Source organism: Anopheles stephensi, unplaced genomic scaffold (assembly GCF_013141755.1).
Source record: "Anopheles stephensi strain Indian unplaced genomic scaffold, UCI_ANSTEP_V1.0 ucontig369, whole genome shotgun sequence".
Classification (NCBI taxonomy): Eukaryota; Metazoa; Arthropoda; class Insecta; order Diptera; family Culicidae; genus Anopheles; species Anopheles stephensi.
Window position 1 is genome coordinate 137,501 of NW_023405312.1, and position 17,500 is coordinate 155,000.

Consider the following 17,500-nt stretch of genomic DNA (forward strand, 5'->3'; position numbering starts at 1 on the left):
ATATAAAGCCTGGTAGGTGTTGGGATTATATCTGCAACACGGGCATTATCGAAAGATGGTTAAGTGGAGTCACCCAATGGGTGCCGTGCGTTATCAGGTACGTAATGCACAGTAGAGATACATTGTCGGGAGGTGGAACCCGAAAAATGTACAAGTCCGGGAATACGGGGTGCATCGTATGTAACGTTCGATGTACATATAAAGCCTGGTAGGTATTGGGATTATATCTGCAACACGGGCATTATCGAAAGATGGTTAAGTGGAGTCACCCAAAGGGTGCCGTGTGTTATAAGGTACGTAATGCACAGTAGAGATACATTGTCGGGAGGTGGTAACCGAAAAATGTACAAGTCCGGGAATACGGGGTGCATCGTATGTAACGTTCGATGTACATATAAAGCATGGTAGGTGTTGGGATTATATCTGCAACACGGGCATTATCGAAAGATGGTTAAGTGGAGTCACCCAATGGGTGCCGTGCGTTATAAGGTACGTAATGCACAGAAGAGATACATTGTTGGGAGGTGGAACCCGAAAAATGTACAAGTCCGGGAATACGGAAAAGTTCCCCATGAAAGGCTGGGGATACAATTATTGATACAAATAATGTGCCTAAGGGTACATTTATTTTTCTAAGTCCCAGAAATCCGTCACTGAACATCACGACTTACAAACACATCTTCCCCCGGTCCTCCCATATACGGCACGGGGACAAGTATGAAGAATGAAAATCATGTGTGTATGGAACATATAATGTGCCTGAGAGCACATTTTTTTGCTAAGTCCCAGAAATCCGTCACTGAACATCACGACTTACAAACACATCTTCCCCCGGTCCTCCCATATACGGCACGGGGACAAGTATGAAGAATGAAAATCATGTGTGTATGGAACATATAATGTGCCTGAGAGCACATTTTTTTTCTAAGTCCCAGAAATCCGTCACTGAACATCACGACTTACGAAGACATGTTCCCCCGGTCCTCCCATATACGGCACGGGGACAAGTATGAAGAATGAAAATCATGTGTGTATGAAACATATAATGTGCCTGAGAGCACATTTTTTTTCTAAGTCCCAGAAATCCGTCACTGAACATCACGACTTACGAAGACATGTTCCCCCGGTCCTCCCATATACGGCACGGGGACAAGTATGAAGTATGAAAATTTTTGGTCACAGCGTGAAATCCCTCTAATGATCATGAAAATAGCATCGGATCACTTATCTGACCATAAAAAGTGAACCAAAACCCTATTTGGACAAACTTTTTGGTCCTATGAAAAAATCACTTTTCATATATGTCATGGTCGAAAATTTTCTAAGTCCCAAAAAATCACATATTCTCGAATATCTCGAAAACTACTTATCGGACAGGGGTCAACCAAGGTGTTTTAGAAAGGTCTTTACTAGCTCTATTTAATGAGCCATAGCGACTTTCAAGTGATTTTTTGACACTTTTTCGCATATCGGCATCCTTGGTTCCCATACTGGCCATAGGCCATAGGGCACCGAACGGCCAACTTTTGGTCCGGGGGTGAAATTTTTTTTTCACGAGATTTTGATGAAAATGGCTTCGGAACGCGTTTCTAATAATGAAAAGTGAAACCAAACAGTATTTGCGAAGAAAAAATTGTCCTATGAAAAAATCACTTTTTCTTAGGGTACGGGTCAAAAATTTTCTAAGTCCCAAAAAATCACATTTTCTCGAATATCTCGAAAACTACTTATCGGACAGGGGTCAACCAAGGTGTTTTAGAAAGGTCTTTACAAGCTCTATTTAATGAGCCATAGCGACTTTCAAGTGATTTTTTGACACTTTTTCGCATATCGGCATCCTTGGTTCCCATACTGGCCATAGGCCATAGGGCACCGAACGGCCAACTTTTGGTCCGGGGGTGAAATTTTTTTTCCACGAGATTTTGATGAAAATGGCTTCGGAACGCGTTTCTAATAATGAAAAGTGAAACCAAACAGTATTTGCGAAGAAAAAATTGTCCTATGAAAAAATCACTTTTTCTTAGGGTACGGGTCAAAAATTTTCTAAGTCCCAAAAAATCACATATTCTCGAATATCTCGAAAACTACGTATCGGACAGGAGTCAACCAAGGTGTTTTAGAAAGGTCTTTACAAGCTCTATTTAATGAGCCATAGCGACTTTCAAGTGATTTTTTGACACTTTTTCGCATATCGGCATCCTTGGTTCCCATACTGGCCATATCCCATAGGGCACCGAACGGCCAACTTTTGGTCCGGGGGTGAAATTTTTTTTTCACGAGATTTTGATGAAAATGGCTTCGGAACGCGTTTCTAATAATGAAAAGTGAAACCAAACAGTATTTGCGAAGAAAAAATTGTCCTATGAAAAAATCACTTTTTCTTAGGGTACGGGTCAAAAATTTTCTAAGTCCCAAAAAATCACTTATTCTCGAATATCTCGAAAACTACTTATCGGACAGGGGTCAACCAAGGTGTTTTAGAAAGGTCTTTACTAGCTCTATTTAATGAGCCATAGCGACTTTCAAGTGATTTTTTGACACTTTTTCGCATATCGGCATCCTTGGTTCCCATACTGGCCATAGGCCATAGGGCACCGAACGGCCAACTTTTGGTCCGGGGGTGAAATTTTTTTTTCACGAGATTTTGATGAAAATGGCTTCGGAACGCGTTTCTAGTAATGAAAAGTGAAACCAAACAGTATTTGCGAAGAAAAAATTGTCCTATGAAAAAATCACTTTTTCTTAGGGTACGGGTCAAAAATTTTCTAAGTCCCAAAAAATCACTTATTCTCGAATATCTCGAAAACTACTTATCGGACAGGGGTCAACCAAGGTGTTTTAGAAAGGTCTTTACTAGCTCTATTTAATGAGCCATAGCGACTTTCAAGTGATTTTTTGACACTTTTTCGCATATCGGCATCCTTGGTTCCCATACTGGCCATAGGCCATAGGGCACCGAACGGCCAACTTTTGGTCCGGGGGTGAAATTTTTTTTTCACGAGATTTTGATGAAAATGGCTTCGGAACGCGTTTCTAATAATGAAAAGTGAAACCAAACAGTATTTGCGAAGAAAAAATTGTCCTATGAAAAAATCACTTTTTCTTAGGGTACGGGTCAAAAATTTTCTAAGTCCCAAAAAATCACATTTTCTCGAATATCTCGAAAACTACTTATCGGACAGGGGTCAACCAAGGTGTTTTAGAAAGGTCTTTACAAGCTCTATTTAATGAGCCATAGCGACTTTCAAGTGATTTTTTGACACTTTTTCGCATATCGGCATCCTTGGTTCCCATACTGGCCATAGGCCATAGGGCACCGAACGGCCAACTTTTGGTCCGGGGGTGAAATTTTTTTTCCACGAGATTTTGATGAAAATGGCTTCGGAACGCGTTTCTAATAATGAAAAGTGAAACCAAACAGTATTTGCGAAGAAAAAATTGTCCTATGAAAAAATCACTTTTTCTTAGGGTACGGGTCAAAAATTTTCTAAGTCCCAAAAAATCACTTATTCTCGAATATCTCGAAAACTACTTATCGGACAGGGGTCAACCAAGGTGTTTTAGAAAGGTCTTTACTAGCTCTATTTAATGAGCCATAGCGACTTTCAAGTGATTTTTTGACACTTTTTCGCATATCGGCATCCTTGGTTCCCATACTGGCCATAGGCCATAGGGCACCGAACGGCCAACTTTTGGTCCGGGGGTGAAATTTTTTTTTCACGAGATTTTGATGAAAATGGCTTCGGAACGCGTTTCTAGTAATGAAAAGTGAAACCAAACAGTATTTGCGAAGAAAAAATTGTCCTATGAAAAAATCACTTTTTCTTAGGGTACGGGTCAAAAATTTTCTAAGTCCCAAAAAATCACATTTTCTCGAATATCTCGAAAACTACGTATCGGACAGGGGTCAACCAAGGTGTTTTAGAAAGGTCTCAACAAGCTCTATTTAATGGGCCATAGCGACTTTTTAGAGATTTTTTGACAAATTTTGTCATATCGGCATCCCGAGTTCCCATACTGGCCATAGGCCATGGGGCCCCGAACGAAAAAATTTTGGTCCGAGGGTCAAAATTTTTTTTCTCATAAATTTGTTCAAAACGCCGTCGGAACGCGCCTTAGATCATGAAAAGTGAAAAGAAACAGTATTTTGCAAAAGTTGGGGTGGCCTATGACTTACATGGCCACGTCCTAGGTCCGAGTTCCCGAGGTCGTGTTCTTCAGTGGCGGAAAAAAATGGCCACTTGTGGGAGATGCAAAATGTTCATTTTGTATTATAGGGGACACACTATCGAAGCGAAAATTTCAGAAATGGCCTAAAACGTGAAGAAATGATGGGGTATGTACGAAAAGAAGGTTTTTATGGTCAAACGGTGAAATTTTTTTTTTTATGAAAAATTTTGGTCTCCCACCGTTCATGAATTTCTAGGACCAAAAATCGAAAAATTTGAAAACTTCACGATCGAAAGGGAAACGCATATGTGGTGTTCCTAGGTGTGTACGGTGTACGAAAAACGGGTTCACGATGAGATATCAGGCAAATAAGTGGACCTAAAGTGAGTTATACGGGTAAGACGAGGTGTCCAAAGACCGAAATAGGGGTACCAACTGAGAACGAAATGAAGGTCCCCGAAGTCGCCATACAAGTTATAGGAGGTGTCCAAAGTACGAAAAGAGTTCCATATTCGGCTGTTCCTACTATATGGTTCCCTGATTGCTGCTCCAAGGAGTAGTGAGGAAGTGTCCAAAGGTCTGTTGGGGGTATCGAGGTGATACCCTCGACGGACAATATGCACGAAAAGTGGTTCGATGATCTATCCTGTAGGTCGTACGGCAGCCATACCCGGCTGGAAGTACCGCGGTAATTCCGCAATAAAACGTTCGCCAGACGAACAAACAAATTGAATTAGCTCATCGTAGTGTACGGAAACGAAACGAAAATGTAAGGTGATTAGGGATCCGGGAGCAATCTCGCGATCCCATGGTTCGGTGTAAGAAATGATACGAAGTGTTCATAAGTCTCCTCTGGAGGCAGAACCATCGTAGCAAAGTTCGGGAACCCAAGGGTCACAAAAACTCGTAGGACGATATCCACGAATAATCGGGGACTTGTGGGGACTACCGTGCCCTGACAAGTCAACTACACCTTAACTGGTGATGGTCGTCCTACGGGGACCTGCGGGGAACAAAAGGGTCACAAAAACTCGTAGGACAATATCTCCGAATAATCGGGGACTTGTGGGGACCACCGTGCCCTGACAAGTCAACTACACCTTAACTGGTGATGGTTGTCCTACGGGGACCTGCCGGGAACCCAAGGGTCACAAAAACTCGTAGGACGATATCCACGAATAATCGGGGACTTGTGGGGACTACCGTGCCCTGACAAGTCAACTACACCTTAACTGGTGATGGTCGTCCTACGGGGACCTGCGGGGAGCAAAAGGAGTCAGAAACAATCGTAGGACGATATCCACGAATAATCGGGGACTTGTGGGGACTACCGTGCCCTGACAAGTCAACTACACCTTAACTGGTGATGGTCGTCCTACGGGGACCTTCAGGGAGCCGCAGTAAGTCGCAGGTCGTATGCGAGCCTTGATAGGTCCTGTTGGGGGCGTGCGGGGTGTAATGCCTCGGTACGTCAAATGTTGGTGTACGATGTACATCGATAATCTGACATCCTCCTGAACAACCTTTGCTCGTGTGGTTATTGGCGCTGTGGAGTCGGTGTACTGCCGCAGGTCAATGAGAGTGGTCACAACAAAGATTGTGTCACCTGATGAACGTAGAAAGAGAGTCTGCGGGGACTGGTGCCCTGGTAGACAAAAAATATCGAACAAGCAATTGACGAAGACGAATTCTGGTTGATCCTACCAGTAATATACGCTTGTCTCAAAGGTTAAGCCATGCATGTCTAAGTACAAACATAAATGAATGTGAAACCGCATAAGGCTCAGTACAACAGCCATAATTCACAAGATCATCCACCCTTCAGTTACTTGGATAACTGTGGAAAAGCCAGAGCTAATACATGCAACATGCCGGGACCGCTGTCCGCTTGCGGGCGGTGGAACTGGTGCACTTATTAGTAAAACCAATCGCCTCCGGGCGGCTTGAGTTGAAGTCTGGATAAGGATGCCGATCGTATGGTCGCTTGACCGACGACAGATCTTGCAAATGTCTGCCCTATCAACTATTGATGGTAGTGTAGAGGACTACCATGGTTGCGACGGGTAACGGGGAATCAGGGTTCGATTCCGGAGAGGGAGCCTGAGAAATGGCTACCACATCCAAGGAAGGCAGCAGGCGCGTAAATTACCCAATCCCGGCACGGGGAGGTAGTGACGAGAAATAACAATATGGACCTCTCTAACGATGGTCCATAATTGGAATGAATTGAGCATAAATCCTTCAATAAGGATCAAGTGGAGGGCAAGTCTGGTGCCAGCAGCCGCGGTAATTCCAGCTCCACTAGCGTATATTAAAGTTGTTGCGGTTAAAACGTTCGAAGTTGATTCCCCGTCCAGACACGCGACCGCCGCGGGCGCCCGGCACACGCCGGATACGTTCGTGCGCGAGCTCGCGGCTGCGACTCACAATGGTGTGCCTGGGCGTCAACCTCGTGATCGGTCGGGCACGTCCCGAGCCGGTGCGTGGTGCCCGGGCAGCTCCCATTTACCTTGAACAAATTAGAGTGCTTCAAGCAGGCTAGTACAAAAGCGTCCACACCCGCCCAGGGTTGGCGTTGGCCGAGAATAATCTTGCATGGAATAATGGAACATGACCTCGGTCTGAGTCTTTTGGTTGGTTTTGTATAGACCCAGAGGTAATGATTAACAGAAGTAGTTGGGGGCATTGGTATTACGGCGCGAGAGGTGAAATTCGTAGACCGTCGTAGGACCAACTGAAGCGAAAGCGTTTGCCATGGATGCTTTCATTAATCAAGAACGAAAGTTAGAGGATCGAAGGCGATTAGATACCGCCCTAGTTCTAACCGTAAACGATGCCAATCAGCAATTGGGAGACGCTACTACATTCGGTGCTCTCAGTAGCTTCCGGGAAACCAAAATCGGGTTCCGGGGGAAGTATGGTTGCAAAGTTGAAACTTAAAGGAATTGACGGAAGGGCACCACAAGAAGTGGAGCTTGCCAGACGGTGTACCGATTCGACCCATTACCGAACAGGAGCTGCTCAATATCGTTGCGGGTCTGAATCCGAGGAAGGCGCCAGGTTTGGACGGCGTGCCAAATGCCGCGCTGACTGCTGCTGTGCGGGCATACCCAGCTACGCACGTTCGACTGTTCCAGCGGCTGCTGGACGACGGCCACTTTCCTCGCCAGTGGAAGACGGCCAAGCTGGTTCTCATTCCCAAGCCAGGAAAACCCCCCGGAGAACCGTCATCGGTCAGGCCGGTGATGCTGATCAACACTCCGGGGAAGCTGTTTGAACGAGTTCTGCTGGATCGTCTGAACGACCACATCGAGGTGCCATCAGGACCGCTACTTTCTGAGCAACAGTTCGGGTTCCGATGCGGGCGATCCACACTTCAGGCGGTGGAGTTGGTGATTGATGCTGCCAGATCCGCGATGAGTTTTGGACGGACAAACCAGCGAGACAAGCGCTGTCTGTTGGTTGTAGCGCTAGACGTCCGGAATGCATTCAACTCCGCGGACTGGCTGGCGATCTCACAGGCGCTGCAGGAAAAAGGAGTGCCCTCAAGATTGCGCAGCATCTTGCAGGAGTACTTCTCTGACCGCGTGTTGACATACGACACGAACACCGGTCCGGTAACACGACAGGTAACGGCAGGAGTTCCGCAGGGGTCCATCTTGGGCCCCACGCTATGGAACATCCTGTACGATGGAGTGTTACGCCTGCAGCTGCCCGACGGAGCATCGGTCATCGGCTTCGCTGATGATCTGGCAGTACTGGCAAGGGGATGCACACCAGAGGAGGCAGCGGGAGTGGCCGAGCAGGCCGTAGCAATGATCTCTGCGTGGATGCAGCAACACCGTTTACAGCTGGCCCCGGAAAAAACCGAGGTGGTGCTCATCTCGAGTTTGCGTCGGGGCCACCCACAGGTGCCCGTAAGGATCGACGGAGTGGAAGTCCGCTCAAAGCAAGCAATACGCTACCTCGGGGTCATACTTCACGACCACCTCTCGTGGAAACCACACGTCGAGAAGGCAACCGCGAAGGCTCTCCGTGTGGCGAAGTTGGCCACCAGCGTGATGCCTAACCACGCTGGACCGAGGGTAGCGAAGCGTCGCTTGCTAGCAGCAGTTGCGGACTCGGTGGTGAAGTACGCGGCACCTATCTGGGCGGAAGCGGTGGAGCTGCAGTGGTGCAGAAGGAGATTGGAGCAGCTACAACGGCCTCTTGCGAGGGGGGTTGCGCGTACCTTTCGCACAGTCAGCTACGGAACAGCGGTAGTGTTGGCTGGGCTGATACCACTGCGCTTGCAAGTGGAGGAAGCTGCCCGGTGTCACAGGCGGCATCAACAGGCACTACAGCAAGGGGTGCTGATCGACCGCGACGTCATACAGAGGCTGGAAAGGTCAGCAACCATGGCGAAGTGGCAGAGCGATTGGAATCAGGAGTGCGGTCATCCGACCGCGAGTAGGTTCAAGCGCTGGGCACATCGCGTATTGCCAGACATCAGCGGTTGGGTAGGTCGGAAGCATGGAGAGATCGGATTCCACCTGAGTCAGATACTCTCCGGACACGGTTTCTTCCGGGAGTTTCTGCACGTCATGGGGTTCATCTCAGCCCCGACTTGCCCGTTCTGCACCGACTCAGCCGTGATCGAGTCAGCAGAACACGTGATGTTCCACTGCCCGAGGTTCGCGGACATAAGGGTGCAGCTCCTAACGAAAGACGACGGCGTAGTAGTAACACCGGAGGAGCTGGCAGGCTGGATGCTGGCAAGCCCAGCTAACTGGCAGCAGGCGGAACAGGCTGCAAAACGAGTTTGCACCTTCCTACAGCAGCGATGGCTGGATGACCAATCGGCCGAGAATGCTGCCATTTCCGGTGCTAACACGGAAGCACTGCGACACGCGGAAGTGAGACGGCGAGCTGACCGTCGAGCCAGCCGCAACGCTTACCAGCGGAGACGTCGTCGGGAGCAGCGGGAGAGGCGCCAGCTGATGGATGATGACGATGGAGGAGACAACAACCAACCAGCAGCAGCCAACAATCAACGCCCGGCTAGACCCGCTCGCAACTTGGCTCCGCCATCAGCTGAAGAAATTCTTCGCCGACGGTTAAGGCGGAACCAGCGTCAGCAGGAGTATCGGCGGCAATTGCGGGCCGGTACAATCCGGCCAGTGCGTTCGGGCCAACTGCGTCGGAGAAGGCAGCCGCCAGCGGAGGAGGAGCTTGAACGCCGACGTGCAAACCGGCGCGAACGAGAACGTCAAAGACGTCATGCCCGCAATGCGGTTGCCGACCGCCATCGCGAAGTGCTGTCGGCCGACGAAGAAGCCGCCATAACGGAGGCCGAGACAGCCACACGCTAGCTTGATGGAGCATACGCCTTTGGTCGCTTGCGTTGGTGGACGAGAGCGAGAGCGTACTCGAGCAGGCGTGTGCTTTAGTATTTACTTACTGTCTTGGTGAAGCGTCTCTTTTAGTATTGGCTTGGTAGCAAAGGCGCGTTAGGTGTTTATATGTCGTGATGAGTAATAAATGTTTTGTTTGTACAGTCATGTTTGATCAGGAGGAGCACGGGCTCCTAACATTATAGTAGGTCTCAACGTGCAAAAACACCGGCAGCCACACCCGTGCAGGGAATGCTGTCGGTATTGGTGCGGTGTTTGCGTTTATTAATGTTAATGTTTCTTTGTTTACCATTAATAAAACTAAACACACTGTACTTAAAAAAAAAAAAGAAGTGGAGCTTGCGCGAGGCGTTTGACATTTGACAGCAAACGGTGGTGTCTCCGTGAGCTGGATATTTTTGTCGAAAAAAAGGTGCAAAAGTGTAATAAAACCATCCGAAAAGTGCTGTTAACGCAAAAGGAAGGTGAAATTTACCGTTTAATAGTGAAAACCGGACGAAAATCGGTGAAAAACTGCGAAAAAAGTGTGTAAACAAATCCCCATACATTTTGTATGGGGAATGTTTTTCGCAATTTCGAGGGCTAAAATCTACCAATTTGGACACGGTTTTCGCTGGAAAAGCAATAGTGCGTGACATTCCAACGATAGAGAGTGAAAAACGGTGGATGCCGGGTGATTCTGTGCGGAAAAAGTGAAAACCAATTTTCAACAATAACAACAACAACAACAAGTGACGTTATTGTAAGTGTGCAGAAATTCTGTCCGGATCGCGCCGGAAGTGGTGTCATCCGACAGATCTTGTCGTGTTTAGTGGGTGTTTCCGAAAACCGGAAGAAAATCGGACGTTTTAGGCCGAAAAAACACCGCTTCAAAACCGAGAATGTGACAGTGCCACGTGGTGTCATTTTCCGGATCTCTGTTTTTTCGGCCAGTTTCTTCCGGATTTGGCCGGATGAGGTGTATGAAGGTGCGTGAGAGTGTCCTCTTGCGTTTGAGTGCAAAAAACCGGACCGAAATCGGTTTAAAAACGGTAAAATTAGTGAAAAACTAGTGGTGAACAAATTGTTGGTGACAGTGGTGACCCATGGGACAAAAATTAATTCCCAGGGGACAAAACATTTTGACGTTTGTGAATATTTTTTCAAATAAGAAAAGAGTGTGCAATAAATTTGTAAAACCCAGTGGAGGTGATAAATAAAATTCAGACATAATTTTCGGTAAAATTTGAAATTTTTCCACCCACCCGTTTCTCCCCCACCCCGTGCAAAGTGGGGGAATAATCCCTTAATAAGGGAAAATAAGGAACTGTGCGGGAAAATTCGAATTTTGAACGGAAAATTCTGAAACAAGGTGCAAAGTGCCTAGAAAAATCAGGCGCAATTTTTCATAGTGAAACAAGGTGTCGCCGTCCCCCATACCCCCCCTCCCCACCCGTCGGAGCGCCGACGAGTGCCTTAATAAGGGGAAAAGGGAAATACGGGGAAAAAAACTATACAGTGTGTCCGGAAAATTCCGGCATAATGCGAAAAGTGTAGTAGAGGAGCGGAGAAAGATTCAAAGCCTGGAATAGTGAATTTCCGCCCACCCCGTCGCCTCCCACCCTCTTCCATATACCGCCCCGTACTCAGAGACTGGGGCGACGGTTGAGGATACGAGGCCGGTTGACTTGGGCGACGGTTCAGGAAACGAACCTGGGAGACTTGGATGCCGGAACAGGTCGCAAACTTGGTGACTTGAGTGCCGGAACAGGAAACGAACCCGGAGACTTGAGCGACGGTATAAGTCACGAACCCGGGTGACTTGGGCGTTTGGAAGGAGACGAGCCCGGGCGACTTGGACATTCGGAAAGGGACGTCTCCAGGTGACTTGGGCGTTGGAAAGGGGACGTTTCCAGGTGACTTGGGGGACGATAAAGGACGACTCTAGCGATAAAACAAGAACGCAACAGAGCGGCGGAAACCTGAAGGAGTGCAAGCAGTTTTACTTCATCTGGCGGGAGATGAAGTAAACGGAGGTCAACCATCAAGTGCCATAGGTGAGTAAACATCCAAAATGTGGTCCGACTCTTGCAGTGATCGGTCGGACCTCGACGCGGCAGGTACTTCGATATCGGAAGCACTTAAGAAGAGAAGGTTGAATAGGAGAGCACTCTCACCAAGGGTAGTGATGGTGCCCATTGAGATTTCGCCGGGAACGATGGCGGCCTTCCAACGCAAGCCGCCTTCCATTCAAGTGGAAACTGAGGAGGAACAATCCTTTGGTGTGTCGGCACCTGCCGACCCGATGGTGGAAGTTCTCTCTTCGCCCGAGCCATCCCTCACGATGGCAGAGGACCGGCAAACGAGTGCGGCGAGGAAGCGTACCGCACCTGTTACACCACCGATCCCGTCGCCGCGAAGGGTTGTGTCACCCGAAATGACGGCTTCTGCCGTCAGATCGGGAGCCTCCAATGGGACGAAAGAAGGGTCGCACCAGCTGATCGAGCGTTTATTGGAGAAGCTTGAGATCATGACGGAGAAGCTGACTCAAGTCACGGAGAAGCTGGAATCGAGCGATCGGGAGAACAAAGTTCTAAGGCGGGAATTAGAACTTTACAAGATGGGGACACGGACGGTGTCGGAGCTGTACTCCTCCGCGGTTGGTACGGGCTTGGGAAACCAAGCGGTATCCCAGCCCGGACCCAACAAGAAAAAGAACGCGAAGCGGTCTGAGCAGCGCGCGAGGGCGGCTGCCCGACAAGCGCAAGAGCAAGCGTTTGGTCCTGCCCACCAGCGGCTGCTGGAACTGCAGGAACAGATGTGCATGGAAATCGCGGAGGAGCAGCAGCAACAGCAGCGGAGTAGTGGCCAAGCGAGACGGTCACAGCACCACCTGCCCCAGCTGGCCGAACAAAAGGAGCAACCGAGGACCTCCTATAGGGACGCCCTAACCACCGGGTGGCAGGTGGTTGGTGAGAGGCGTGAAAAACCAGCGCCAAGACAACAACAACAACAGCGGCCGCAGCCGCCAAGGGCACCAGAACGCCCTACCCAACCCACCCAAAGGACCTCTAGGAGACGACCAGATGCCATTCTGGTGATTCCGGCGGAAGGCGTTTCCTTCGCGGATATGTACCGCCCGATTCGGACCGCCCCTGCGCTGGAGGACGCGCAGAAATACATCCGTATCGGTAAGCGGACGCCGAAAGGCAATCTTCGCATGGAGCTGACGCGCGAGGTCGACTCCAAAGCACTTTGCGAGCGCATCCAGGGCGTGCTCGGTGCCCTGGGGACGGCAAAGGTGCTGACGGAGATGGCGGACGTTATCGTCCGTAACGTCGATCACCTCACGCAAGAGGAGACTCTGAAGGAGGCACTGCGAGCGGCTCTCGCAAAAGAGCCGACAGTGGCTTCAATCCGGATGTGGGAGCTGCCGGACGCCACCAAACGCGCACGTGTTCGTCTCGCGCGGGTGGAGGCGGAAGCCATAATGGGCAGGACGAACCCCCTGCTCATTGACCATTCCGCCTGCCGGATGGAGCAGGTTCCAAAGTTGGCGGCCTGGCAGCGAAGATGCTTCCGCTGCTTGGAGCGAGGCCATATGGCGGCCTCGTGCACAGGTGTAGACCGAAGCCAGTGCTGCATCCGGTGTGGCGAGAGCGGACATCGGGCAGCACAGTGCTCGAATGAGGTACGCTGTATGAGGTGTGGCGGCCCTCATCGTATTGCCGCGCTCAACTGCAGGGGAGGAGGACGGGCGGGAGTGTGATGGCCTCAAGCCTCCAGGTCCTACAAATAAACGTTAACAGGAGTAGAAGTGCGCAGGACCTCGCACTACACACCATGCGGACGGAGCGGGCGGATGTACTTGTCGCGTGCGAGCTCCACTCGGTACCGGACGGAAACGCGAACTGGGTGGTCGATTGCGACAAACATGTCGCCATCATCGTGAGCGGACAATCCCACCCAGTCCAACGCATCAGGAGTACGGGCTTTTCCGGTATCGTGGCGGCCGACGTGGCGGGCATTACCATCATTGCCTGCTACGCGTCGCCGAGCCTCGGAATGCCCCAATTCGACGACCTTTTGGAGCGCATCGAGGTGCTGGCTTCAGGGCTTTCCCGAGTGCTTTTGGTCGGCGACTTCAACGCGTGGAATTGCGCCTGGGGCAGCACGCGCTCCAACAACAAAGGAGAGGAGCTACTGGTGCTGGCGGAGGGGCTCGGGCTCGATGTCCTGAACCTGGGGGGGGAAGCCACCTTCCTCGGGAATGGCGTTGCACGCCCGAGCATAGTGGACGTCGCCTTTGCCAGCACGGCCATCAGTCGCTCCGACCTCATCGGGGATCCGAGGCAGGAGTGGAGGCTGTTACGGACATACTCGTACAGCGACCACAGGTACATTCGCTTTGCGGTTGGGGACCAGCCAACGGCCACTAGTCGGCGAACAACAAGGGAGGCAGCACCGGCAGTACGAGCGGCTGGCCGAAGATGGCAAACGCGTCAGTTTGACGGTGAGCTGTATCGCCGGGCGCTACAGGCAGCTCACTTCGAGGAGAGGGCCACAGATCCGGAGGGCCTTACGCGCATCCTGAGCCGGGCGTGCAGCGAGACTATGGCGGAAGTCTCTCCAGCAGTCGGTCATACCGGAAAACCGGCGTACTGGTGGACGCCGGAAATTGGCCGGCTGCGCGAGGAATGCCGCCTGGCTTGGGAACGGTCAACCGGCGCATTGGCCGGCAGCGTGGCCCACACCGAGGCCGTCGAACAACACCAGGACGCCCGACGTAGGCTGACGTTAGCCATCTCGGCCAGCAAAAAGGAGCGGTATGCGGAATCGCTCCAACAACTGGAAGACGACGAGACCGGTCGGTGGCTGGGAGAAGCGTTAAAACGGCTTTGTGGCAGCCGTGTGGCTAGAGAGAGCGACCCGTCCACGCTAGGACGAATCGTGGACGCTCTCTGCCCGGACCATCCCCCAGTCGACTGGCCCACCATTGAACCGGACGGCGTCAGTATCAGGCCGGTCACTGAGCGGGAGTTGCTCGACATCGCGGCCGGCCTGAACCCTAGGAAGGCACCCGGATTGGACGGACTGCCCAACGCTGCCCTCACGGCAGCCATTCGAGCGTACCCGTCGACATTTGTTCGGCTGTACCAGCAGCTTTTGGAAGCGGGCCGCTTCCCAGAACGATGGAAGAAGGCGAAACTTGTCCTCATCCCCAAGCCGGGGAAACCGCCGGGCGAGCCGTCCTCAGTGCGACCGGTGATGCTGTTGGATACACCGGGAAAGGTGTTCGAGCGAGTGCTGCTCAACCGTCTGAATGATTACATCGAGAGGCCAACGGTGCCGATGCTCTCCGAGCGTCAATTCGGCTTTCGATGTGGACGCTCTACCCTTCAGGCGGTGGAACTGGTGATCGAAGCCGCCAGATCCGCCATGAGTTTTGGGCGCACGAACCGACGCGACAAGCGCTGCCTGTTCGTCGTCGCGCTTGACGTGCGCAACGCTTTTAACTCGGCGGACTGGCAGGCCATCGCGGATGCGCTGCACGCAAAAGGAGTACCAGCAGCACTGCGCAGCATCCTGCAAGAGTACTTCCGGGACCGTGAGTTCACGTTCGACACGAGCTCTGGTCCAGTAACACGCCGAGTAACGGCAGGAGTTCCACAGGGATCCATCCTCGGTCCCACTCTGTGGAACATCATGTACGACGGCGTGTTGAGCGTGCAGCTGCCCGAAGGAGCAACGATCATCGGTTTCGCGGATGATCTAGCAGTGCTTGCGAAAGGGTGTACACCGGAGGAGGCGGCTGGCGTAGCGGAGGAGGCGGTTGCAGCTGTTTCGGGATGGATGGAGCGTCACCGCTTGCAGTTGGCCCCTGAGAAGACGGAGATCGTCCTCATCTCCAGCCTCAGAAGGGGCCACCCAGAGGTGCCGATTAACATCAACGGAGTGGAGGTGCGATCCAAGCCTGCAATCCGCTACCTCGGGGTCCAGCTTCACGACCACCTATCGTGGAAGCCACACGTCGAGAAGGCCACGACGAAGGCCCTCCGTGTGGTGAAGCTGGCCACCAGCATGATGCCCAACCATGCCGGACTGGGGATGGCGAAGCGCAGGCTGCTGGCGGGGATTGCTGATTCCATTGTCAGATACGCGGCACCCATCTGGGCGGAGGCGGTGAAGTTACAGTGGTGTCAGAGGAAGCTGGAGCAGCTGCAGAGGCCTTTGGCAAAAGGGGTGGCAAGGACTTTCCGCACCGTCAAATACACGACGGTTGTGGTGCTGGCGGGGCTGATTCCGCTAAGTCTGCAAGTGCAGGAGATGGCGCGGAGATACAAGCGCCATCAAGACGCACTGACCCGGGGAGTCTTGATCGACAAAGAGGTCATCAAGAGACTTGAAAGGTCGGCCACGATGTTACAGTGGCAGTCATCATGGGACGAGGAAGCTGCACGCCCATCCGCGAGCCGGTTTGTTCGATGGGCGCATCGGCTGCTGCCAGACATAGCTGCCTGGGTTGGTCGGAAACATGGCGAGGTGGAATTCCACCTCAGTCAGGTGCTCTCGGGACACGGATTCTTCCGAGAGTACCTGCACGCCATGGGCTTCGTCTCTGCCCCGGCCTGCCCATCGTGCGCCGATAACGTCGTTGAATCGGCCGAGCACGTTATGTTCAACTGCCCAAGGTTTGCGGATGTGCGCGTGCAACTGCTGGTTGACGAGAAGGGTGTTGCAGTTACTCCCGAACGGCTGGTGCCGTGGATGTTGACCAGTCCGGAGGCCTGGCAGTCAGCAGCAGAAGCGGCACGGCGGGTATGCCGCTTCTTGCAGTTACGCTGGCTGGAGGACCAGGCAATGGAGAACGCGGTGGTCACGGCGGATATCCAGACAGCTGCCCAGCGGGTGGAAACAGCTCGACGGCAGGCCCGTCGCGAGCGGCACAACGAGGGTCAGCGGAGACGGCGTCGAGAGCGGAGCGAACGCCTGTCTGCAATCAACCCGGACGAAGGGGCAGCCATTTTGCGTCCAATGGCAGCCCAACCTAGGAGAAACGCCCGCAACACCGGTACGCCATCAGCCGAAGTTCTCCTCCGTAGACGGCTGATGCGCAACCAGCGCCAACGAGAGTACCGGGAACGTTTGCGTGCGGGCACACTCCCACCTGTTCGACCGGGGAGAGTGCGCCGCGACAGGCAACCACCAACTGTGGAGGAAATCGAAAGGAGACAGGCGAATCGGCGTGAACGGGAGCGAGCGAGGCGACATGCCGAAGCCGATCACCGCCGTAACCTGTCGACAGTTCGAGGTGGCGGCCAACCTCCAGATACGGCTGGTGACGGAGTCAGCAATCAACCGCCATCAATCAACCGGAGAAGGCGTACACCGGGGACGTTTCGGAACCAACGACCTCAGGGGACGACAACGGCCAATCAGCAAACAAGAAACAGAGCGAGCAGATTGGCCCATCACCATGCGCTTCGACAACGGCGGCGGACAGACGATGCCGATCGTAGACGTGGCGTCAGGTCGGAAGACGCAGAGGCCGCCAGTACCGAGGCGGAGACATCCACGCGCTAACTGGCCCGGTCATCTGGCCGTGAATGCGAAAAGAGGTCAGTGAGAAGTCGAGTGAGGTGATGCGTGCGCGAACTTCATGTCTTGTTAATGTGTTCGCCAAATCCGTTTGTTGTTTTGTAAAATTTGTATAACGTAACTGTTCAGGCGTTTTGTGTCCGATGGCGTTATTCAATGTTAATAAAGATTCGTTGGAACCGTTCCGGATAGATAGGAGCAGCGCCTGGCCCATGCGCGTGTTTGGGTCAGGATGCATTATGGCCGACGGTTTACGCCCGTCTGGGAAGGCCGCCGGCTAGGGTGTTAGTGCGTGTCTTGTTATCTGTATGTAATGATTGTTATTTATTTGATAATAAACACGTACATGTACATTAAAA